We start from the raw sequence: 24179 nt of genomic DNA, 5'->3' as shown, positions 1-24179 counted from the left end.
GTTATAAAGACTAGAAATAACCTGTGAAAATCTCCAGGGATAAAGCCTCGTCTACTGTAGTAAATTCCTAAATGATCTATGTACAAGCACCTTGACCCCCTCTAATCTGATCTCCATACTGCAGCCAGAATTGTCTTTTCCAAAAGCCAGTCTGATCAGTAATCTCTCCCCACTCCATGGATTAAAGTCCTAATCACTTCTCACCAACCTTAGCAGACAAACTCAAACACAGCAGGCAAGAACCTGTGCAGCCTGGCCTCTGCCTAGTTCTCTAGCTTCATTTTCAAGTGTGTACTTCTTGCAGTACTCTAGACTCATTGATCTTCCTCTCAGTCCTACCAGGCTATTTCCTGTCTTATAGCTCCCTTAGCTTGGAACATACCCTCTCTTCTCCATCCAATTAACTTTCCTATGCATTCTTCAGATCTCACATGAACTGTCTACTTATTTAACAAACTCTTAAACAGAGTTTTTACTATATGTATGACACCATCCTAAACATGACACAAATTAACTCGTTTATAGTTGGATTAAATACAATCACAACCCTAAAGCTTAGGTACTATTATTATACTCATTTAACAGATGAGGAAACTGATGCACAGAGTTTCCCAAAGTCATGCAACTAGTAAGGAAAGCCTCCGTGACCAGGTCAAATTTTCATTGTTAGTCCTTAGATCGCTCCTTTATATCACTTACTACAGTTGTAATGTTATACTTATTTATGTGATTACTTAATTAACATTTTCCCAACTACAATATATATCATGAGGTCTGGCAAGGTGTTAACTTTTGTTCAACACTGCATATTTGATGGTCATTAGCACAGTACCTGGCATATATTAGGTGTTCAATGTTTTTTTTACTAAACTTTTTGAAGTAATTATGATTTCACATGCAGTTGTAATAAATCATAGAGATATCCTGTGTACCTTTTACTCAGTTTCCACCAAGAGTGATATCTTGCAAAACCACAGAACAGTATCACAATCCAAATACTGACACTGATAGTACACTCAAGATACAGAACATGTCCATCACCACAAGGATCCCTCATGTTGCCCTTTTAAAGTCACACCTACTTTCTTCCAACCCTACCCTTACCCCTGGCAACCCATAATCTATTTTCTATTCCTAGAATTTTGCCCATTTCAAGTATGTTATATAAATGGAATCATACAGTATATTACTTTTTGGGACTAGCTCTTTGCACTCAGCATAATTCTCTGGAGATTCACCCAGGTTGTTGTATGTATCAATAGTTCTTCCTTTTTCTATTGCTGAGTAATATTTCATGGTATGGATGTACCATAGTTTAACCATTCATCCACTGAAGAATATCTGGCTCTTTTCTGGGTTTGGGGTATTATGAATCAAGCTGCTATAAATATCCATGTCCAGGTTTTTGTGTGAACTTAAGTCTTCATTTGCTGAGATAGAAGTCAAGGAGTGCAGTAACTGGGTCATATGGTAATTGCGTGTTTAGTTTTTTATGGAACTGCCAGTTTTACATTCCCACCAACAATAAATATATGGGTTTCCGGTTTCTTCACATCCTTACCAGCACTTTCCATTGTCAACATTTCTTTTAAAGATTTTATTTATTTGAGAGAGATAGAGAGCACGTGCAAGAGGGAGCATGAGGCGGGGGCGCGGGGGGGCAAAGGGAGAGGGAGAAGCGGACTCCCCACTGAGCAAGGAGTCCAACTCGGGGCTCAATTCACGACCTGAGCCGAAGGCAGATGTTAAGTGGCTGAGCCACCCAAGTGCCCCATCACCATCTTTTATTTTAGCCAGTCTGATAGGTGTGTAGTGATAGTTCGTTGTAGTTTTAGTTTGCATGTCCCTAATGGCTAATCACGTTGAGCATCTTTTTATGTGCTTATTTGCTATCTGCCTAATATCCTCTTCAGTGAAATGACTATTCATATATTTTGCCCATTTTCTAATTGGATTGCTTTTTTACTGCTAAGTTTTATACTTTAGAATATATATTCTAGATGCTAGTCCTTTGTCAGATATGTTGTTTGCAAATATTTTCTCCCACTCTGTAGCTTGACTTTATTCTTTTTTTTTTTAAGTAATCTCTATACCCAACGTGGGGCTCAAACTCACAACCTTGAGATCAAGAGTTGCATGCTCCACCGACTGAGCCAGCCAGGTGCCCTTGACTTTCTTTTTTTTTTTTTGACAGGGTCTATCACAGAGCAAAAAGATTTAATTTTGATGAAGTTCAGTTTATCAATTTTTCCTTTATGGATTATGCTTTTGGTGTTATCTAAAAAATCTACCTCCCAAAGATTTTCTTCTCAATTTTTTATAGTTTTATATTTTATTTGTAAGTCCATGATCCATTTGGCATGAGTTTTTGTATAAGGTGTTAAGACATAGGTTGAAATTTGTTTTGTTTTGTTTTGTTTTGATGTTTGGATGTCCAATTGTTCCAGCAGCATTTGCTGAAAAAAGTTATTTTTCTCTCACTGATTTTTTTTTTTTGCCTTTGTCAAAAATTAGTCGGGCATATTTGTGTATGTCATTTTCACAGTTCTGTGTTCTGTTCCACTGATCTATGTGTCTATACCTACAGCAATACCATAGTCTCAATTACTCTAGCTCTGAAATAAGCCTTGAAATTGGATAGATTAATTTGTCACACTTTATTCTTATTTTTTAAAATTGCTTTAGCTGTTCTAGTTTCTTTGCCTTTCCAAATAAATTTTATAATCTTATCTAGATCTACAAAATCTTGCTGGGGCAGTTAATATTTATACCATGAATAAATAACAAATGCATAACAAACAAATGGCACATCTCTACTTGGATGCTATATACAAACTCTAATTCAACAAAACTGAAGCTGAATAAATATTTGCCCCAAACTTGCTTGTCCTCCTGCACTCCCTATCTCAGCTTACAGGATCATCATCTCCCTCATGGCCAAGATTAGTTTTCAGAATCACCTATTAATTTATTTGACAACCATTTACTCAGTACCCATCACGTACCAGGCACAAAGCCAGGTACTGGGGTAATGAGTAAAATATGGTCCCTATTCCCAAAGCAGTGAAGGTAAAAGACATACAAATAACTATAGTATGGTATGACAAATATCAACGGAGAGGTATATACAAGGTATTTGACAACACTGAAAAGGAATAAGTATGCTACTTGGAAAAGTGTGAATATTTAATAAAGGGAATGTTTAAGCTGAGTATTGAAGGATTAGGATGAGTGAACTGGGCTAACTATGAGGTGAAAAGTCAATACAGAAAGAAAAAAAAAGTACATGCAAAAACACAGCAGCATAGTAACAAAACCTGCTTGGGTAGCTTAAATAAGAGGTAAGTAACTGGAGAGTAGCTGGAGAGGTGGACACAGGCCAGATCATAAAGGCAAGAGCTCATACATTGTGCTAAAGAACTTATTTACTCATTTATATACATGAGAAACCATTAAGAGTTTTTAAGACAAACCACATGACCAACTATGAATTTTAGCAAACCAACAGCAGCAGCAGTATGGAAGATAGAAGACCAGAGACTGAAAGGGGAGTTAGGTGACCCTAATTCCAGTAGAACCTTGAACAATCCTAAACATGAGATACTGAAGGCATAAATAACCTAAGACATCACAATATGGAGTAAAAAGAATTCTGAGAAGTATTTAAGAGGACATGGTAACTAACAAATTGTGAGGAACAGTGAAGAAAAAAATCTAAGATATCTGCTAGGTTTCTGACTTGACTAACTGATTCAAAACAGTTGAAAGAAACAAATTTCAGTCTCCTACATCTTATGGGACTTAGGATCAGAGTGTTCTTTCCAACTATAGGATTACACACCTAGGCTTTAGTTCTACTGGGCCAGACTACAATGAAGGAAATGGTTACCTTCATTCAGTACACCAATCTAGTACCCAAACTGCGTACACTAAGCAGAACACCCCCAGAATTGGGGGGTGGGAGCATAAATAGGAAGACCCTGTAAATTTGTGGCTAAGGGACTCACACAGCCCGAGGTAGGTACACCAATTTTCCATAGCTCCCAACAAAGTTTTGCCTCTCTTGTAAAGGAGACTAGGTAGGGCTAAGGATCATGGCTAAGTTTCAAAGGTTTATCAGTCAGCTATCTGGCTAGCTAGTAAGCTAAATAGAAAAAAAGGCACAATCTCAGTGAAAAAAGGAAAGAAAATCCCAAATATTAGCAACTAGAGAGATGGACAAAAGTTTCATAAGCAATGACGGCAGAGAAGTAAAACGCTGACTGATCTAACCATTTGTGTATAAGGAGCATTTTCATGTTAATACTTTAAGCATCTCATATAACTATTCTAACTATTGCTAAGTACTGGTCAACAATCAAAATGAAGCAAAGCTCTCCTGACAGAGCCAGCCAGGTGCCCCTAAACACAATTTTTATTGATTAATGTCATCATGTTTCCATAGGCCTTACAGCTTTCAGTCAAGTTCAGCATCAACTGCATTACATACTGTCTCAAAAGGGATGGTGTAATACTTCTCTAGAAGGTAATATATAGCCGTATAATAAAAAGCAGTACATGAGAGATGTCACAGAAGACACCAGTAGTTATAAGAGCTCGAAAAAAAAGAGCTCTCATCCCAGTGTGACTGATGGTGAGAAGCCTTCTCTGGAAGAGACACACTTGAGTTTGACCTTAAAAGATAAGTGGGATTTTATGGGGCAGACATGGGAGAAGTTAACTGAAGCAAAACTACTCACATGAATCAAGCTATGGAGCCAAGAAGGCAACAAAAATATTTGAAGATGAGTATGTGCACAGAATACAAGCCCAGTAAAAGATTTCAGAGTCAAGTAAGTTTGGGTAATACAGCATACCCCATTCTAGAATTGTAATGGCTAACAGCATAGGAAAGGCTCTTGAGAAAACGTGGGGTAAACACTAACTTCGTGAAAAATTTTAGAAAAAGCTTATCAAATTTATTTCACCAAAGAATGACCCCTCCACCCCATACAACATCACGAAACTTAGGTGAGAACATCACAGTAGTAAGAAAGTATTTATTCTGATACAAATCGTCACCACATACAAGATATGACAATAATGAAACTGATTTCTCCCCAAAGCAGTATTACTTGATATTTTATCTCTATTAAGTTAGCTCCATGTCCAAATAGTTGTGCTTATGTTTTTCTTCAAAAAAAAGTATTAAATGAATAACCCTCTAAAAGAAGTAGATGTTTTCTCTGAAGAAAGTTTCCTAGATTCATAAAATTTTTTGGAGCCATTCAGAAGTTAAATACTAGATAATTTCAAAAGTAAAAATACAAATATAAGGCTTAGACTGTAAGAAAAAAGAAAGTTAAGCAATAATTCAACAAAAAGATGATGTGGAAGACTTACACTTTGAAAACGAAATAATTTTCATGATTGTACAAGACAAACTGTTTGAATACTTCTCAAAAGGGCAAAAAATATACTTATTTAACTGGTTCCAGTCAAAGATGCAGATCAAATCTCTCTGTATTTCAGCAATGCAAATGGGCAGTTTCCCTGCAGGGTTGATCCTACATTTTATACTTAAGAACATTCATCTTTAAAAATCAAATGTGTTCTCTCTCGCGCGGTATCTCTCTGTGTCAAATAAATGAATAAAATCTTAAAAGAAAGAAAGAAAGAAAGAAAGAAAGAAAGAAAGAAAGAAAGAAAGAAAGAAAGAAAATGAATCACAGCCACAATGTTTCTATACACGTGTGAATGTGGGTATGAGAAAACACACAAAAAAAGTTTATTAAAGTAGAATGAAGGTTTCAAAATTTATTTTCCAGAGTTTCTGTAATTTTACATTACTTTTATAATTGAAAAATAAATGAACCTATGGTGCCATACCTCTCATCCTAACTTTTCTTCTAACATTTTGACTGTCTTACATGAAATATAGCACAGCCATTAAGAGCAAGAGCTCTGACGGGCGCCTGGGTGGCTCAGATGGTTAAGCGTCTGCCTTCGGCTCAGGTCATGATCCCAGCGTCCTGGGATCGAGTCCCACATCGGGCTCCCTGCTCCTTGGGAGCCTGCTTCTCCCTCTGCCTCTCTCTCTCTCTCTCTCTCTGTCTCTCATGAATAAATAAATAAAATCTTTAAAAAAAAAAAAAAAGAGCAAGAGCTCTGAAATCATACTGCCAGTTGTGACACTTACTGAGACCTTGGGCAAGTTAATTAAATCCTCTGTGCCTCAGTTTCCACATCTGTATAATAGGAAAACAAAATACCAATTTCCTGGGGTTGGTGTGATAATTGAGATAATCCACAAAAAACACTTAGAAATGATCCAAAACCACAGAACTTGCTCAATAAATATTAACACTTATTACATCATATGTTTTAGATCGCTGCAGACAAGTTTGACTAGAAACTCAGATGAAAGTTCTACAAAGCAGTGAGAGTGGCCAAATGCCACAGAATACTGCTTTGATATCTGACCCACCACAGAGATCAAATCTGGCTTCCTGAGCGGTCTGAAAATTATTACCAACATGTCACCGGACAGGAAATGGAAAGCCTATCACCAACACAACTTGGAAAATAGCCAATTTATTAATATAAAACCATAACCTCAAGAAATCTGTTCCCCTGAACTATATACCCATTACCAAGTTGGATTTTTACATTCTTAATGAACTATGTATGATTGAAAACACATGCTTAAGACACAGTTTCCAAGATATAAGTACTATATATTATATTGACCTCTTAAAATCATTTGACCCATTTTCCAAGCAAAGAATCAGTCTTTGAAAAGTCTGGGAGGTAGGGTGTGGGAGGGCGATGGCATGGATTCTGCCAATGGTGGCTGTTCCTATCAACCAGAGGTCATAAAAGCATACTCAATTTGAGAAAATATCTGTAGGTCACACAACTGGTTTTTAAGCCACACTATGTAACAACAATCAGCAGTACCTTTTAAGATGAAAATCAACAATATATACATTAGGATTCTTATATGTACTCTTGAGCTACACAGATAGTATTTTCTAGTGAGTCACAAAGGCACATAAAATTGACTGACATCAGTTAAACTATTTCCATACAGACCTCATCAAGAAAAGAATCTTGTAAATTAAATTAAACTGTTCAGAGATGAAAAGCAAAGCATTTCTGAAAAGATTCAACAATGACACAAGCCACAACGATGCTGCAGTGACTAAACTGCATGGCTCAAAAAAGTTTAGTTTGCAGAACTGAACTTTCTAATTACCAAAAAAAAAAAAAAAGGTTGATTCAGTTCTTATAGCAGGGGTTTTTTTCCCTCTGAAAGAGAAAGAAATCTCAGAAATCTTACACATATGTATAATGCTCCAGTTTTAAATACTATACAAATAAAGCCTATTATATGCAAAATTAATTTGAGATTCTAAGGTAGTTTCTGATCCAAGTTTAAGATCAAAACACAAATGTCACATACATACAAAACTATGTCTTGATATACACATAAATTTAGACTAAAGATAGAAAAACTGAATATTAACTTAAATTTGGGCAATTTTAGCAAAAGTAAAACCCACTCTCTGAGTTCAATATTAATCTTTTCCTGGGACCTACTTCCACTCTATTCAAAGGTCCTTCGACGGTTCCTAAAGGAAATAGGCGAAATCTTAAAGAATGTCCGAGGGTATATACCTAATCAGTGTAGGTGTGACATCATGTAGGTATAAGACAAACCAAGACGAGAGCCCTGGCATCACAGTTGACCCAAAATCCGTGAACATGACAGCTAACGAATCTTCACTCATACAATGCAACTCACCTTGCAGCTCAGAGGCATAGCAAAATCGGTGGCTGTTTTTTGCGCTGCCTTTGGATTCTGCATCTGTTTCAAACCTAAAAACCTAGCTACCGTGGGAGCTCCACCTGAAGAAAGCTTGACACAACAAAAACTACTGCAATTTAAAAGATACCTTGGGTTTTCTACTAAAGAGGTTAGGGAAATTTTGCCAGGTGGGACCTTTTTTGTCCTCCTTCAAACACGGGAGCAGCATTAAGTTAAATCCGCTTCCTTTGGAGGGCCCTAAAGTCAACTGCTTCCACCCAAAATTAAAAAATAAAAATCTCCAACCTCACTTCCCTCTTAAAGACTAACACTGAATCCACGCTCCAACTCGGAAATGAAGTAGAATGCCTTTCAACCCACCACACCCTCCTCCCTCATTACGCAGCCCAATTCCTGGCCGCGGGCGAACAGGCACTGTGAAAAAGGGGCTGTGGGTTCCGGACCAGACCGGCCCCGAGCCACGGAAGGGGAAGAGAAACAGCAGGAGAAGGGAGCCCGACAGGTGCGTCTACGCGTGACGTCACCGCGTTGACGTGAACGGCCGCTCAGCGTCTGGCCGCCGAACACCTCCTCCACCGGCCGCGGTTGGAGCCGCGTACGCGCCTATTGGGCAATGTGGAAACGGGGGGCGGGCCGGGGCTGGGGCAGCAGGAGGAGGAGCCAGGCGAGCTGGCCAGCCCTGAAGGGCCGCGCTGGCTGTGAAACCCCTCCCTGGCCTATAGCTCACGTCACTCACGCTCCGCTGTTTGCCCCTCTGGTGACCTCGCGACAGGACAGGAGGCGGCCGCGTTGGGGGAAACATTCTCGGAAGGCCGCAGGCGCGCGCAGTCCCCAGCGTCCTCGCGAACTCCGATTACACGCCGGCAGGACGAAGACCCAGAGCAGCGCGTGAAATCCCGGCAAGCTTCGGCCCCGAAAGCGAAAGGCAAAAGCAGCGGTCCACGAGCGCTACTTCCTAAAACAGATCGAGAGAAATAGCCTTCAGCACCAAATGATGTCCGTGTTTCTAAGTCGCCAGCAGGGGATGCAGCGGGGCTCACCGCGCCTTATATGTCGTTGAGGGTTATGTGCCCAACATACATGCAGAGAAAACTGATAATCCAATTTTAGCTATTACGCAGTTTCAAAACTAATGCTTGGAAATTAAGTGTTTGGGGGAAAATATGTAATTTGAGGATTCTACACGGCCGAATTGAATTTATTTACCTTTAGGAAACGTTTATTAAATTAACATGTGCCAGCCAAAATTCAGTAAACCCGACCCCCGTGCTCAAGGGGTTTATATTCTGGTGCAGTAATGAATGACTGCTCAAGAAAAGGAGCACTCTTCTGAAAGTGTAGTGTGGGAAGAAATCTTTACAGAGGAGTTGACATCTGATCTGGAGTTTGAAAAAAAATTGAGGCGCGGGAGATGGGGGGGTGGGGCTCAGGGGAAGGAGCAAACTACCTGGTGGAAACCTCAGGCAAGGGAGGAAGAAATCTAAAGTTAGTTATGTGTCATCCTTACTTGAATATAATGTGCAAGATGTAGTATGGGGATAATGAATTGAGGTGATGATGCAGAAGTCAGTTATGCTAAAAAGTTTGTTTTATCGTTGGTAACTGGGGATGGTTGGAAAGTTTTGTTTGTAAGTAGTTTTTCTCCCAAGGTTGTTATGAAAATATCCTTGGGGCACCTGGGTGGCTCAGTCGTTAAGCGTCTGCCTTCTGCTCAGGTCATGATCTCAGGGTCCTGGGATCCAGCCTACCTTGAGCCCCATGTGGGGGCTCTCTTCTGAGGGGAGAGTTGGCTTCTTCCTCTCTCTGCTGTCTCGCCCTCTCTCAAGGCAATAAATAAAATCTTTTTTAAAAAAGAAAAAATATCCAAACGTCCACAAAACTTGAAAGAATAGTACATTGCATACCCATATGCGATGTTTTTTCATTTCTTTATATGATAAATACTAAAAACTTAAAATAGCTGAATATGACATTGATATCATGGGCATGACAGGATCAGTCACCTACATTCAAAAATTCTGCTATATTTGCTTCATCTATACTGGGATATTTTTTTCCCCTGAAGCATGAGAAAAGTAGGATGCAGACATTATACTTTACCCTTAGATAATTCAACATGCATCTCCTAAGAATAACAACTTCCCCAGCACAAGAACACTACCGTTATCACAACTATGAAAATTAACTATAATTACCTGATATCTAATAACCAGTCCATATTTAAATTTTGCCAGTTGTTAAATCTTTGCAGCTTTTTTTTTTCAGACCAGGATTCAATCGGGTTTCAAGCATTGCATTTTGTGTATGTTTCTTAAATCTCTTAATCCTCAATAGCTCCTCCCCCAATTTTTCATGATATTAATGTTTTAAAGAGACCAAGGACATTGTCTTATAGAATGTTGCACATTAAAGTTTTTTTTTTAATTAAGAGTTAGCCAGGGCTATTATAGGCTGACTATGTCTCCCCACCCCATAAATATGACTTCATTTGGAAATATGTTCTTTACAGATGTGCTCAAGGTAAGGTCATTAGGATGGACTAATTCAGTATAATTAGTGGCCTTACAAGAAGTGAAGAGACACAAAGACAGAAGGATGGCTATGTGAAGATGGAGGCAGAGAATGGAGTTAGGCTGTCAAAAGCTAAAGAACAATTGGGGCTACTAGAAGCTGGAAGAAACGAGGGAGCATTCTTCCCTGGAGCCCTGGAAGAGAGTGCAACCTTACTGACACCTTAATTTTCAGATTTCTAGACTCCAGCACTGAGAAAATAAATTGTTGTTTTAAGCTCCTCAGTTTGTGTTACTTTGTTACAGCAGCCTTAGTAAGCTAATACAATGACTTTAAACATTTTGAAACAGTACAGAAAATACAAATTGAAAGTTGATGTCCTGCACAACCTGACCAACCTTAGTGTTACTGTCCACAAAAAAAAAAAATAGTATTAAGTATGTCTTGGGTAACTTTCCAGGAACTTTCTAGGCATATACAAAGATATTATACATATAAAAAGACGGAGGAAACATTATTCACCAGAAGCCCTGTTGAGAGATGCCTGCCTTGACTTGGCCAAACATTTTGATAACTGTATAGGGTAAAAGACCCTAGATGTGTATCAGCTGGTTCCTAGAATTCAGGGAAGCACATGAAGCTGCTTGGCATGAAGTAAGAGGACTTTGTTCTCCTTTTGAGAGGGAAAAGGGAAGAAAAAGAGCCAGGTTGCCCCAGAGAAGGGTTGGAGTAAAGTGTTGGAGAAGAGTTTGCCATCAAGTGTTTTACAGGGGGATGTTCAAGAGAACTGTATACTTTGCTTCCCTACCAAATTTTTATTAAACTGTGTATTACACACCAGTGCTTTTGACTATGTACAGTTCTTGGGCCCTCTAGTATAAGACAGTAATGAATATCTGACTTACATATATATCTTGGATCTTGAAGGCACATAGCACTCAATAAGCATTAATATCAACATTCTAGATTCAACTCCTTTTTGATAGCTGCATATAACAGAAAAGGGTTTTAATTAGGGTCCTGGGATAATATATTTGTGGTTGCAGGACTGAGGTCCCTGCTTTCTTACTAGTTATTGACCAGGATTGCTCTTAGCTCCTAGAGACCATCCTCAATTCCTAACTCCATGGCCCTCTCACCACACAGCAGCTTACCTGTCTTCAAAGCCAGCGGGAGAATTTCTCTTGAATCTCTCTGACTTCTTTTTAGGGGTCACATAATTAGGTCAATCCCACCCATCATAATCTAATTTTTTATTAATTCAAAGTCAATTGATTAATAACCTTATAATGGAAGTGAAATCCCTGTATTCACAGGCCCACACTGTGGAGAGGCAATTATACCAGGTGTGTACATCAGGGTATGGGAAGCTCGAGGCCATCTCAGAATTCTGCCTACCACAGTCCACACTCTAGCCCCTGATCATTTACAGGTAAAATACATTCACCCTTTTCCAAGAGTCTGCTTAGTCTCATCCCAATACAGCATCAGCTTGAAGTACAAAACCTCATCTTAATCTAAATATCATCAGCTCAAACTCCAAAATCTCTTCCAAATCAGATGAAGATGAGACTCCTGGTTGTAATCTATTAACTCTTCATAGGTGGACCTGTGAAACTAAAGAGCTAAGTTGTCTGGTTCCAACACTCCCAAAATACAATGGTGGGACAGGTATAACAGTTGCTGGCATTCCAGTTCAAAAAGAATAAAGGAAGATACATTTGAGTCACTGTTCTCAAATGTACAGCCACCTACCAAAAGTGATGAAAGAGTGCTCCTTTCTTCCCTGATACAGTATTTCGTTTGGGGTTTTTTTTGGTGTTTTGTTTTGTTTTGTTGTTGTTTGGAGAAAAAGAAATCCCCTTTGTATTACCCTCACCTGAAAGGGTTTTATGCTTTAATAGGCTAAAGCACTAGCTTTTTTTGGCTCATTTATCCATTTCTACCAGCTGACAATGTCATAGACTCAAATCACTATATTCACTTCCCAATTCAGTGCTGGCACTAACCCACAAATCACGTTTCTTTCAGTGTAACTATATCACAATCCGCTTTACTCTTCCCTGTCACTAGGTCTTGTGTAAAATTATAGCTAGGAGTTCACACATATTTCCATAAGTCTGAATCTCAGGCTATGCCACTTTAACAGGCAAAACACTCCAAAATTCTTGTTATCTAATCCTGGAACAATGAGGTCTAGTCACCCAACATACACAGTAATCAGAGGGCCACTCAAGTGACCTTTGTAGGATCAAGAAATTTAGCTTCTTGTAATTAAAAAAAACTGTACTCTATTACAGTGAATATTCCAAAAATTGTTAATCGGGTTTATATGGAGAACCTAAAGATTAAAAATTCTTCAAAGGACATATCTTAGGACCTGTCAAAATTAAGGATTCTCCCCCTTGTTGCCAGAAAATTCTACACTGGTATTTTTTTGAGTGCAGAGTTAAAAATTATAGGATATTGGACAAAAGAGGTTCACTGTTTTAAAGTTCTTTATAACACACAGTCCCAGTAATATCCAAATATTAACTGCTTGGTGTTATGTGGGAAATCACCTTAATATAATGATATCCCCCAAATATACTACCAGACAAGCTATCCCAGAGGTCACAGAAAGGCTAACATACCATGAGAAGCATAGGGGGAAAAAATTAACACACTTAAGATAGGGTACAAGTGGAGAGGAAAGACCCATGATATGAAACATGTGGTTATGCAATGCTCCTATGTCCTGTGTCTCTTCTTGGCATATTAGCCTTCCTGTTGATGGTGAGGTAATTAGGACCAGAGTTGATGTTTGAGCAAAGGTTCAGAGACGGAAGATGCTTAAGCCAATGACACTCTGGCTTTACCAAAGAGATGCAAGGACAAGAGTGCCTGGGCACATCAATAGCTTGTCAATTAACCTGGTGAGCAGGTTTTGCACCTTTGGAGAAGGTCATGTGGGACACAGTATGAGTGTCACCACTGGGGGCAGAATTAAGACCCATGATTGTTGACTGTCTCGTGTATATTGAGTGTATCATGAATATATAGTGCTCAATGAGCATTTGATTCCTCTTGTAAGCTTAGTGCTTCATTAATATTAGGCATCTCTTGGTCTTTCTGGCCTTTTCTACCTATGTTCACAAGTATATGCCCTGCTGACTTTATCTATCCCCCATATGTCACAGGTTAGTAACTTTATCTGTGCTTAACACATGAGTTTTGTCCATCCTATTTCTTTTTTTCCAGGGCAGAATTGAATATTCTCAAACAGTACAGTTCTGGGCTACAGAGTTGGTATTGTGCCCATGGTGATGATGGGGGTGTTTACAATATAGTCAAACTTCTTATGACTCTTTCATTACTTTATTCAAGGTAGAGTTCATGGAACCATGGTAATATCCAAGCACAATATTATTTTACTTAGAACACTGTTGGACACATTTTACCAGAGATTTACAGACATTAGATGTTTTCTTCTCTCACTGCAGATATGTAGCCTAATTTTGGGAAGGAGCACAGAGATTCTGAGAATAGTAGATAATAGTCACAGGCTATTAATCAATCATATCTGCTTTCTATGATCCTTTTATAAATAAATCCTAAATCCTTTTATGGTAGTGTATTAGTTCCTACATGGGGGATTATCCTAAGGATCTCTTGGAAGTGGGCAAGAATGAGTTGACTTGCACATTTTGTTCTCTGTAATATTGTTTATACTGTGCACTACCTTATTTCTTTACAGGAATGTGTTTATTTTGAAATCCATGATTTCTAACATACAGCCATCTTGTCAGCAGTTCTCAAACTTCACTTTGCATCAAAAGCACCTAGGGGGCTTCAAAAAATACTCTTGCTTAGGCTCCATTGTCAGAAATTGTTTTAATTATTCCAGGTTTAGGCCTAAACATGCATATTCCTAATTATTCCCAGTTAATAAGCAGCATTCAGTTAGAACCAGTACTTTTTTTTAAAAAAAGATTTTATTTATTTATTTGACAGAGAGAGACACAGCGAGAGAGGGAACACAAGCAGGGGGAGTGGGAGAGGGAGAAGCAGGCTTCCCGCTGAGAAGGGAGCCCAACGTGGGACTCAATCCCAGAACCCTGGGACCATGTCCTGAGCCGAAGGCAGATGCTTAACAACTGAGCCACCCAGGCACCCCAGAACCAGTACTTTAGACATGGGGTGATCTATCTAAACAATGTCCTACATGATATTTTGGTGATATAACAATAGATTCCATCTGGGGAAGAACCTTCTCCAAAATTCCTTCAGTATTTTTGTTAGAAGAATCTAGTGGTGGTAAATCTCCTCTTCAACAGACTTGGGTGTTCTACATGGTAAGGACTATAACCAATGAAAGCCCTTGAACATTTTCTTTATTTGTCCTAATGTGAATACTCCCAGCTTGATCTCATTTCTTCTCAGCAAGTGTTACAGAAGGGATCCTGTTTGATTGGGGTTCTTACCAGATTCTTTACTTTAGGGAAGATGGTTAAGAAGGAGCTTCCTTGGGCTGAGATAATTCCCAATAAGGTGTTTTTACAGATCCAGCTTTGGGCTTTTCCTATGCAATAAAAATAATTTACCTGTCAGCCTGATCTACTTTGCTCCTGGAACCTTAAGAGAATAGGAGTTTGTATTAATATGCTATTGCAACAAATTCCCACGAATTTAGTGGCTTGAAACAACACAAATTTATTATCTTAGAGTTCTGTAGGTTAGAAGTTCAACTCGAATCTCACTAGCTAAAATAAAGGTGTTAGCCTCCTTCTAGAGGCTCTAGGGGAGAATCCATTTCTGTGTCTTTTGCAACTTCAAAGCCAGCAACAGCGGAGTTGAGTCCTCTTTATAACCTATCATTCTAAACTTTTTCCATAATCACATTTCCCTCCGATTCTGACTCTTTTGCCTTCCTCTTTCACTTTTAAGGACTCCTGTGATTACATTGGGTCCACCTGGATAATCGAGGATCATCTCCCTATTTTAAGGCCAGCTGATTAGTAACTTTAATTCCATCTGCAACCTTAATTCCCACTTGCCATGTAACCTAATATATTCACAGATTCCAGGGACTGGGGGCAGGGACATAACTGGGTGGCCGTTATTCTGCCTATTCTGGTTGCTTAATTTATCTTTGACCACAGATCTTAGTATGCATTTTAAAAAGGCCTCAGTAGGGTGGGGTACATGGGGGGATGTGATAAAGGTGTCAAAAGCTACAAACTTTCAGTTATAAGATAATTAAGTACTGGAAATATAATGTACAACATGACTATAGTTAAGACTGATGTATAGTATATTTGAAAGTTGTTAAGGGAAAAAATCCTAGAGGTTCTCATTATAAGAGAGAAACAACTTTTTCTTCTTTATATGAAATCATGGATATTAACTAAACTTATTGTGATAACCATTTCATAATATACGTAAGTTAAATCATTAAACTGTACATCTTAAACTTATACAGTGTTGTATGTCAATGATATCTTAATAAAATTGGAAAAAAAAATAAACCCAAACAAGCAAAAATTAGTAAGCCCTCTGCATATAGGAAATATTTGGAGGCATAGCAAAATAAGTTATGTGAATAAAATCAGGTTCTTGTACTGGAAATTATAGTTTCTTTTGATTAGAACTGAGCTGAAGCATTAATAACAAAAACTCTACCAATATTCAGATTAGCTTTACTCCCTCCCCACTAACCAGCCAACAAAATCTTTAAGCCTTCAGGGAAGGGGAAAAAAGAATAACTTGCAGTGGTAAGAGTTTATCTTTTCCAACCAGGTCTAGAACTGCTTGTTCACTTGTCTTGCTGCTACCCTGGCAGGTACAGAGAAACAAATGGCAGAGATTACCAGTGAATGGAGGTTGTATAAGCCATTCCCTTCTTTTTTTTTTTTTAAGATTTTTTACTTGACAGAGAGAGACAGCTAGAGAGAGGAACACAAGCAGGGGGAGCAAGAGAGGGAGAAACAGGCTCCTGGCTGAGCAGGGAGCCCGATGCGGGGCTCGATCCCAGGACTCTGGGATCATGACCTGAGCCGAAGGCAGACACTTAATGACTGAACCACCCAGGCGCCCCTAAGCCATTCCCTTCTGTCAGCAATTCTATCACTCTGGGAGTGGCATGTTGTATGGTGCTATTTACAGAATTGGCAAAAGAAGTCAAAAGGATATGCATATTGCTAGCATACCTTCTACAAAGACTGTTGCATTTTATATTCCCACCAACAGTCTATGACAGGAGCCTGAAAAATGACCTAAGGAGGTATCTGACTAGCCATTCTTCATGAAAGCAGCAAAAGAGAATTTACTTAGATTGGCAATTGGCAACATTCTTATGTTGCTTTGCTGTACAAAAGTACGTGGGTAGCACTAGAGTTATTGTGCATTCAGACACCAAAATTCCTACTAACTGTGGGTGGGAGGGGTCACAGGAGGTTAGCCTAGAAATGAGAAAATGAAGAAAACAAATCTTTTGCTTGGGTGGAGATTGAAGAGATAAACCAAAGCAGATTTTCTCCAGTTTGCCAGGTTAGATGACTTGCAGTGCCATCTTCTGGCAAAGAAGCCAAAAACTTTCAATTTCCACGCTAGTAATAAAGTAATTTTTTTTCTTTTTCTTTTTGCTTTTTAAGTGTTTCTTATAAAAGCATGGTTAAACCAAAAACTGGAAAAACTCAGAGAGGTCTTGGGTGTTGGTGTGTTGGAGAGAGGATGAGAGAGAAGGAAGCAGATTTCGTTGAAGCAATGATCTGAATCTTTGACCTCTGAGGTTTCTGGCAAAATCTGTGAACACTCCAGGGGGCTACATACATCACATGTACAACAGGTACAACCTGGAGTGTAACTTGTGTAGTAGGCAAGCCATCATCCTCCTTCAGCTTCAAATTTGGATTCTCCAGTATTTCAGAGGTACTCAAGGTAAGGCAATTTAGCCATAGGGCTATTAAGGACAATAGACCTAATCCCTTAAACAAGAAAATCTGTTCTTATCTTTTCAAGTCCTGCCTTGAAGTTCAACCATCTTTCAATATACCGGCAAGTAATTTATACACACATTGGATGTAAAGGTGTAGAAAGCCACATTATAGTCTTCTAAAAAGTTTTCAATACTTAAAAGTAGTTTCTTGCTTTGATCATCCAAAATGTGCTAGAAAAAGGCTAGCTTTTTAAAGCAAAATTACTTTCAAAAATGCGGTATCCCTAAGTAACAGACTTCACGTTAAAAAAAATCCCTTTCTCTGTGTAGTATATGTGGGACAAATTTATAAAATGCTTTATTCAAAATCAGCTTATATTACTGAGCTCTAGACCTCAACTCTGCCTTACTCCTTTCTTTCCTTTTCCTCTTTTCCTTCTCCCGCATCATTTCCCACCTGCGGTGCCTTGGCTCCGCCCCTCCGCGCCCCTCCTCCCCCACCCCCCCCAATGCGCGCCGGCTTCCGCGCGCTGACGTCACACGCCAGCGCCAGTGACGCGCCGGCCGCTCCCCCTTCCTCTGCATTCGCTCTAGGGTTTGGGGGCGCTAGGGCGCGGAGTCGTCAGCTCCGAGTCGTAAGCAGTTCTCCGCGTAGCTCCGAGTCCAGTACCGGCGTGCGAGGCAGAAGGACGTGGCAGGCAGGTAGCCTCCCAGTCCCAAATGCCATCTCCCCACCCCCATCCTGCCGAGGCCACTAGCAACAACCTCTGTGAAGTTGCAGGGGCGGTAACCCGGGCACTCCCCCCTGCCACCGCCCGCCGTTTCCAAGGGGCTCAGAAACCAATTTGTTTGCCCCGAGTAGTGTGGACCTGTCTCACGGGGCGTTGCCGGAGGCGGGAAGAAGTCAAGCCTGAGGGGTCAGCCAAAGTCTGGTGTCGGGAGTGGGAGTCTCATTACCCTCCTTCAACTGGCCTGTGAGCTGCTGCAGGTTAGATAGACTTGGTTTCTCTTTCAGGATGTCGTTTTCAAAATCCGGGATGGTGCCTCTGCCTCATTAACTGCCGTAGGAAGGCTGCTACACCTAGGCGGATGCTTGCTTATTGATCCTGACCGTTATTCCGACTAACGCCCTGTGTCGTTGAGGTGAGTTGAACTTGCGGGAAGCAATGATAATACAAAAGAGTAAAATCATATTGGAAATGAGGAGACCTTGCTTCGACTTATATAGAGCTTGCAGGGATACTTTAAGTGCACAGAAAATAGTACTTCCACCTCACTAAAATGTTAATTCTCTAAAGAACAATATACATTACAAAGCAGTCCGTGGACATTAGTTAAAAAGCTATAGTGATAAAGGAATTAAAATAACAAATCTTGGTATGGATAAGCAGTCATTTACTTTGCATTTATGTTGTCTCCGATTTTAAGTGACATACATTTTAATTAAAAATGAGTAGCAATTAACTGCTTAGTTTATAATCTTATATTTCAGTTTACATAATTTGAAACAGTTTCCCTATGAGAGGCGTTAAAAGTTGTACTACTTTGAGAGTTCATCATAACTTTTTTTATACAGGCCTAATTTTTATTCTCTAACGTAAGCTCTGCTCCCAAGAAGCAGAAATTTTTTTATTGCCATGGTAACATCAGAAGTATTTATGCAGGATTAAAAGTAATATCCAATATATGCTAATAATAGCCTTTTCTTATGATGCAGCAGTATTGTAGAGATGATGGAGGGGAGCCAAATATGGAGAGAAGTAGCCTTTTGTTTCTAGTTTAGATTTGTTTGGTATTGAAATCCACAGATCTGTTTTATTTAAGATTGCTCTTTGTTCTAGGTGAAAGGTAAGGAGCTTCTTTTGTGGGAAAACAGGTTTTTACCCAGTAAGAGTCACGCATTAGGGGTTTAGTAAGGGTTATGGAACTTGGCCACAGTTTTTTTGAGGTCATTTTAATACATTCACATTGTGTTCCAAGTACATTTTCTCTGATCTCTCCTTTCTAATCTAATTGTGGTCATGACACCATTTCATGAATATAAATTATTTAGACGTTGGTAGTTTCTATTAGGGAAACCATTAATTGTTGTCTGTATAGGCTTACAGAGAGGAAAAACAAATGTTTTGAAGAAAGTCTAATAGAAATCCCATTTTTGCTTTCTGCTTTTTTGAATAATAAATAAGTCAAGGACTTAACTCACCGAGAAGGTAAATGTCCCTCTCCCACCATTCAAACGTTACTTAATATTTGGGAAACCATATGTATGGATTGTAGCTGCAGACAGTACCATAGGGACTTCTTGAAATCTATTGACATTCCTCTACCAATGTTTCCCTTAAGGAAAATTTGTCCATCAAATAGCTGAAACAACTGAAGAGATTTAAAGTTCCAGATTGGAGGGGATATAGTTTTTGCTCATGTACTCTGGCATTTTTCGTATTTGGTACACAAATTTTATTATGTCAAACATTGCTTATTGTAGCTTAAAAATTTTTTTAGTTAAATGTAAGGAAAGATGTCTAATCTGCCTAGAGGCTAAGATATTTTTGTGGAGCATAGTTGACATAGTTGAAAAGAAGTATGCCATATAGGAAAACTTTGAATGTCAGGGTTAGAAGTTTGGGAATGGGGAACTGTCCAAGGATTTTAACTGGAGAAATTGATTTAGCTAGCATTCTTCTTCTTTCTGTCAGCATTTATTACTTTTTAAATTTTACTATTTTGAATAAATAATACATTCATATGGCTTAAAATTCATAAGGTACAAAAGATTAAAAAAATCTTCCTCTTACTGAGTTCCCTTCCTTGAAGGCAGCCAGTGGTGTACCAGTTTACTGTGTATCCCTTCAGAGGTGTTACATACACAAGCAATGTATGTGTATACATGTAGAGGTTTTATATATTTGCATATGTTCACATGTATAAGTAAATAAGTATATAGTTCACATGTATAAGTAAATTAAGTATAAGCATATACCTATATATATTTCCTTTTAATACACAAATGATAGTATGCTATGTTTGTGATTCTGGTACTTAGAAATTATCCATATCAATATAAATGTTGCTTCTTTTTGATTTGCTTATGGGTATTTACATTTTACCAATTCAGACAGTGCTGCACAGGGAAACTTTGTGTATGTATCATTTTCATATGTTTGGAAATACTTACAGGGTAGATTCCTAAAAATGGAATTGCTGGATCAAAGTGGACACTGACAATTTTGGTAGATATTATGGAATTTTATTTTCCCTAGTATTTGTATCTCTAGTATTTGTATTCTCACCATATTCTGTTTCCTTATATTCCCCTCCAACATAGTACAGTAACAAACTTCTTGAATTTTGCCATTCTGAATGGTGAAAAATGCTGTCACTTGTACTTTTTTTTATCAAGGTAAAATATACATAACATAAAATTTATCCCGTACTTTAAAATTGTATTTCTCTTTACAAGAGATTGGGTACTTTTGCACATTTTAATATTAATTACATTCCTTTTTGTTGTTAACTTGTAACTTCATATCCATTGTTTATTTTTTTTAGATTTTTTTGGGTCCTATGATTATGTGGGAATGTTTTATTTATTAGAAAAATGAGCCCTTGGTGATATGAACTAATACATATATATATTTTTTTCCTTTTTGTCATTTGAATTTTGACTTATACTAGCTTTTGCTATACATGATTTTTTTCTTTTTTAAGTAGGCTCCATGCCAGCATGGGCCCAGCGTGGGGCTTGAACTCACAACCCTGGGATTGAGACCTGAGCCAAGATCAAGAGTTGGACACTTAACTGACTGAGCCACCCAGGCACCCCTTTTATACATGTTTTTTATGTAGTTGTATTAATACCTTAAGGCTTTTTGGGTTTGTGTCATACTCAGCTGCCCTGCTCTAAGATTATAAAAGTCATCCTCCCATGTTTTATTGCTATTTTTTTTCTTACATTTAAGTAGTTTATCATCTAGAATTTGTACTGATCCTCAGTAAAGTGAAGAAAATGGGTTTAAGTTTTTCTTTTCCATATTACTTCCTAGTTGTCTAAATACTATTTATTTCAAAATCTAACTTTTCCCCACCAATTTGAAATATCACCATGGTCATCCACCAAGTTAAAAATATGGTGTTTTGTTTTTGTTTTTTTGGGAGAGAGAGAGAGAGAGGGAGAGGGAGTGGGAGAATCCTAAGCAGCCTTCACAACCAGCATGGAGCCAGATGTGGGGCTCGATCTCATGACCCTGAGATTATGATCTGAGCCAAAATCAAGAGTCAAACGCTTAACTGAATGAGCCACCCAGGTGCCCCCCCCCAATTTTTTTTTTTTTTTTAAGATTTTATTTATTTATTTGAGAGAGAACACTAGGGGAGAGGGGGCAGAGGGGAGAGAGAGAAGCAGACTTCCCACTGAACAGGGAGCCCGACATGGGGCTCGATCCCAGGACCCCGGGATCATGACTTGAGCCGAAGGCAGATGCTTAACTGAGTGAGCCACCCAGGCACTCCCAAAAATGTTTTTGATTTGTTTCTGGACCTTCAATGATTGCCTGTCAATTTCATAATTATTGTAGCTTTATAATGTGTCTTGATATTGAGTAGAAAAGTCTTCCTTCATTGGTCTTTTTCTTTTCTTTTTTCAGTATTTCTCTGACTATTCTTTTTTTCTCATATTAACTTCAAATCAGCTTGTCTAGTCACTGTCACCCACAAAGATTGTGTTTTTAATAGGGCAGAATTAAATGTAGAGACTAAGAATTAAAATCTTTCTTATATTAAATCTTTCCACCTGTTTTTCTTTTTTGTGAGTGTGTTTTTGTTCTTTCTTGAATATTTTCTGTTGGTTCATTTTCCAGGTTAACAGTCCTGTCTTCTGCTGTATCCTGACTGCTGTAAAACCCATGCAATGCCTTTTTAATTTCATATATCTTATATTTCATTTCTAGAATGTTCATTTAATTTTTAAAAATAAATGTCAGTTTTTTGTTGAAGTTCTCCATCTTTAAGAAAATCACTTTTGTTCATCTTTTCCTCTTCTTTTCTTGAACATATTACTTAGGGCTATTTAAAATCCTTTACTGATAGCTCCATATTTGTCATTTGTGATTCTGTTTCTTTATTTTATTTTTTTAAGATTTTATTTATTTGACAGAGAGAGACACAGCGAGTGAGGGAACACAAGTTGGGTGGGGGTGGGAGAGGGAGAAGCAGGCCTCCCGAGGAACAGGGAGCCCGATGCAGGCCCGATCCCAGGACTCTGGGATCATGACCTGAGCCAAAAGCAGACGCTCAACGACTGAGCCACCCAGGTGCCCCTGTGATTCTATTTCTGTTGTTTCTTTTGGTCTTGGTTATTTAGTTTTTTTTGTTTTTTAATGCCTTGTAATTTTTGACTGGATGCTGGATATTGTAAATAAAGTCATAGAGGCTCTGGAACATGTATCTTCCAAAAAACTGTTATGTTTTATTCTGGCAGGTTGATGGGAGTATCAGCAGATCACCTTCCTTGATCCTGTCAAGGAATGGTGTTAGGCTTTGTTAGGACTAGTGTGTTTTAGTCTTGCTCTTTGTATGCACAATTTAGGAATGGGCTAACTGATGGGAGAAAAGTTTATATACAGAATCTGGGGCTTTTCCTGTTCTTTTTCCTTCTCTCTAGGATTTTGGCAGCCTTTAACTCTGACTTCTCTCTCCTCAGCTCAATAAGATTGCTGCTTTCTACTTAAGCTCCATCGTGCTATGCCGCAGTTTGAAAATGTCTTCAGGGAGAAGGCTGGGATGGATGTGAAACTCACTAGTATTTTCCTACCTCTCAAGGATTATAAACCCTCAATTTCTGTCATTTATATATTTTACTTAGTGTTTTTGATTGTTTTGGGAAGTGGGATGGTCTGATAATGAGCTACAGCATCATGATTGGAACCATTTATTATTATTATTATTATTTTTTAAAGATTTTTATTTATTTGAGACAGAATGAGAGAGAGAGAGAGCTCATGAGAGGGGGGAGGGTCAGAGGGAGAAGCAGGCTCCCCGCCGAGCAGGGAGCCCGATGCGGGACTCGATCCCGGGACTCCAGGATCATGACCTGAGCCGAAGGCAGTTGCTTAACCGACTGAGCCACCCAGGCGCCCTGGAACCATTTATTATGTCAGCCTTCACTTAATCTCCCATATTTATATGGTACCATTCTCAGCTGTGTTGGTATCACCAATCTAGAGACAACTCTAGTCTTTTGCCAACAGGAGAGAGGGACAGTCACGTGACTGGGAGAAGTAGAGGAGGCAAACTGTGTGTCTAACTGTGTATTATATAGTCTTTCAGCCAATTCTGTTTTAGTTCTGATATTATCCTTAATCTCGGAAGCACCTTATTCTAATTATTGAACTAGTCTGTAGTGGAAATTGACCTATTTGCCACTGCTGGGTTATAGTACTGTTTTCTCTAGTCTCCTAAGTCAGTTGCTACTTATTCTTAGGTTTGTCAGCTTCCGGAAATTTATTGCTGTTGCTTACTCTCCTGTTCTGCCTTTTTGATCTCTTTAAAGTTGTGTTAGGTTTAGGGAAGAAGTAGAGGTAGAAGAAGTAGAGGTTCAGTTTAATATGTTTAACTCTAAATTGCACTTTATTTTTTGACTTTTTAAAGATACAGGCTGAAGAAATTACTTTTGTGTCTTTTGATTTCTCTAAAGGAAAGGCTTTGGCTATATCTCTCTGTCATTCCTACTCTTTGTGACTAATGGTACAATTCTAAACCATGTTGAAGTTTCCTATTTTCTGATCTACTCAACTCTTATTTTCGTCTCTTTGCATCACAGACTATTAGAGTTGGTAGAGCCCTGAAGATAGCATTATGTTTAAATTGTTAGTGTTTTCAGATGAAGGAGCCAAGGTGCAGAGAAGTCAGGTGGTTTGCTTCTTGGTCATGTAACTTTCTCTTCCA

The 24179-nt window shown here is 38.7% G+C and overlaps 2 protein-coding genes across 20 annotated transcripts in view; one reads left to right on the top strand and one right to left on the bottom strand.

Annotated features, from left to right (window-relative positions):
• The window catches only part of CLCN3 (chloride voltage-gated channel 3), a 91016-nt gene extending 82332 nt beyond the window's left edge, over positions 1-8684 (bottom strand). For 2 of the 6 annotated variants that reach the window (XM_064585284.1, XM_064585285.1), the window contains exon 1: positions 7787-8318. The gene's annotated coding sequence lies outside the window, so the exon portion shown is untranslated. Of the gene's footprint in view, positions 1-7786; positions 8319-8546 lie in introns of those variants that run through there. The other 4 variants (XM_064585286.1, XM_045880142.3, XM_064585288.1 and 1 more) reach the window with 4 other exon arrangements.
• Positions 8685-17778: 9094 nt separating this feature from the next.
• NEK1 (NIMA related kinase 1) overlaps positions 17779-24179 on the top strand; it is a 326908-nt gene continuing 320507 nt past the window's right edge. For 13 of the 14 annotated variants that reach the window (XM_064585281.1, XM_064585280.1, XM_064585275.1 and 10 more), the window contains exons 1-2: positions 17781-17939; positions 18253-18380. The gene's annotated coding sequence lies outside the window, so the exon portion shown is untranslated. Of the gene's footprint in view, positions 17940-18252; positions 18381-24179 lie in introns of all 14 variants that reach the window. The other variant, XM_064585272.1, reaches the window with a different exon arrangement.

This window comes from Mirounga angustirostris, unplaced genomic scaffold, assembly GCF_029215605.1.
Source record: "Mirounga angustirostris isolate CCGP_5_RB_7025 unplaced genomic scaffold, mMirAng1.0.hap1 SCAF_2, whole genome shotgun sequence".
NCBI lineage: Eukaryota > Metazoa > Chordata > Mammalia > Carnivora > Phocidae > Mirounga > Mirounga angustirostris.
This window is presented reverse-complemented; position numbering and strand designations above follow the sequence as displayed.